This window comes from Oryctolagus cuniculus, chromosome 3 (assembly GCF_051225735.1).
Source record: "Oryctolagus cuniculus isolate XC-2025 breed Fujian yellow rabbit chromosome 3, ASM5122573v1, whole genome shotgun sequence".
Lineage (NCBI taxonomy): Eukaryota > Metazoa > Chordata > Mammalia > Lagomorpha > Leporidae > Oryctolagus > Oryctolagus cuniculus.
The window spans coordinates 77,572,804-77,575,022 of NC_142869.1; the positions used below are offsets into that span (position 1 = coordinate 77,572,804).

The window sequence follows — 2,219 nt, forward strand, 5'->3', positions numbered from 1 at the left end:
CTACTAATATTATGGTAGATCCTGTTTTGATACAGCATGAGTTTTGAGTTTTAACCCTGTATCTATTCAATTTATAGAAACTCTGATTCTGATTTTTGCCAAAAATACATACATCTCTCGAGTTGCTTTTTTACCTAAGCAGAATTAGCAATGGATAGGCAGACAGAGATGGATTCTCACTGTATTTTAAAAGAACCCTGGAGAGTTATTCATTTATGCATAATAGTGATGTTCTGGTAATTGAGGATGTTTAGAATACCTGTGTTTTGAGATTTGGCTCATTTTGAAGCTATTTTCTTTCAGAATACTACAAACACTTGTCTTTAGAGTTTAAAGGAAAATGCTAAGGAGACATGAATTAAAAATTAAACAAACAAGGTGCTGAACCCTCAACTAGGTCATCTACTACAGAAATAGCTATTCTTTGAGAAAGCTATTGAATGTCTCTAAATCTCTGTTTTCTAGTTTGCAAAGTGGGGAGTATAACGCTACTTTGCAAAGTGTTTTGTAGATCAATGAGATGTAATATGACAAATGCACCGATTGGATCAGAATACATAGGAAATATGTATAGAACTGTGTTCTATAGCACCTAATGGTCTGATTGGCATTCCTGTTATCACATCTTTTTTTTTTTTTTTAACTAAAAGAGTTGACAATTTTATTTTCACATTTCACAATACAAATGAAAACTGCACTTTTTGAAATCCTATTTCCCCCCAAAACTATTCTTTCTTTGATAAGAAGGGGGAGCAAGTCTTCTTTGTCATGCTGTTAGAAAACACCCAGAGTCACAGCACCATGATCTCCTGGTGAAGCAGAACAAGCGATACAGAACTGCTAGGAAGAGGCCTCCCCTCTCTCCTTTTCTGTCCGGCCGAGTCATTCCTGGACGAGTGGGCACCATCATGGGACAGGCAGGAGGTCTCATCATTGGGGGCCCCGGCATCATTGGCATATGGCCTCCCATGGGTGGCCTCATTCCAGGAGCAGGTCCCACTGGCATCATCCCAGGAGGAGGAGGGCCCATCATTGGCATCATGGGAGGGCCTCCCATATGGGGTGCAGGCATCATACCAGGGCGAGGAGGACCCGGGGACTGGGGGGAGGTGGGATCATCGCTCCTGCAGGAGGAGGAGCAGAGAATGGAGTAGGCGGTATCTTTCCTTGTTGAAATGCAGCCGTTGTTTTGTCGATCAGGCTCTGAGCCTGCTCTTCCATCCATTTCTGAGAGTAGTCTTTCACATTCTCTTTGTGTTTCCTACCACTGCAGTGCGTCTTTCTCACAGATGGGGAATCATGGGTGAGGTACGTATGGCAGTAGTCACAGTAAAACTTGGGCATGTTGCTCTGCAGGCCGTTGGCCACATCTTAACACTTAGAAGTGAGTCAGGCCGGCGCCGCGGCTCACTAGGCTAATCCTCCGCCTAACGCCGCCGGCACACTGGGTTCTAGTCCCGGTCGGGGCGCCGAATTCTGTCCCGGTTGCCCCTCTTCCAGGCCAGCTCTCTGCTGTGGCCAGGGAGTGCAGTGGAGGATGGCCCAGGTGCTAGGGCCCTGCACCCCATGGGAGACCAGGAAAAGCACCTAGCTCCTGGCTCCTGCCATGGGATCAGCGCGGTGTGTCGGCTGCAGCGCGCTGGCCGCGGCAGCCATTGGAGGGTGAACCAACGGCAAAGGAAGACCTTTCTCTCTGTCTCTCTCTCTCACTGTCCACTCTGCCTGTCAAAAAAAAAAAAAAAAAAAAAAAAAAAAAAAAGAAGTGAGTCAGTTCAAATTATGAAAGCAAATTGCTTTTCAAGCCTCTGATACTAGCTGTGTGGCTCTGAGTAGCTTACTTAACATCTCAGTGCCTCATTTGTAAAAAGAAGGCAGTAATAGAAGTTTATTAAATTGTGTAAATGATTCGATTAATTCACAATAGCAAAGTTCTGTCTTTCAAAATATTTATTTTAATTATTTGAAAAGCAGAGGTACAGAAAAAGAGAGAATGAGAGAGAGAGAGAGAGAATCTTCCATCCACTGGTTCACTCTCTAAATGGCCATGTTGCCAGCATGGTACAGGCTGAAGCCAGGAGCTTCTTCTGGGTCTCCAACTTCGGTGTAGGGGCCCAAGGACTTGAGCCATCTTCTACTGCTTTCCCAGGTGCATTATCAGGAGCTGGATTGGAAGTGGAGCAGCTAGTGCTTGAACTGGAGCCAGTACGGCATGCCGGCAT

General features: G+C 45.4%; 1 pseudogene; it reads right to left on the minus strand.

Moving 5' to 3' along the window:
- Window positions 1-626: 626 nt before the first annotated feature.
- LOC100347400 (U1 small nuclear ribonucleoprotein C pseudogene) lies at window positions 627-1,385 on the minus strand (annotated as a pseudogene).
- Between the last annotated feature and the right edge of the window lie 834 nt (window positions 1,386-2,219).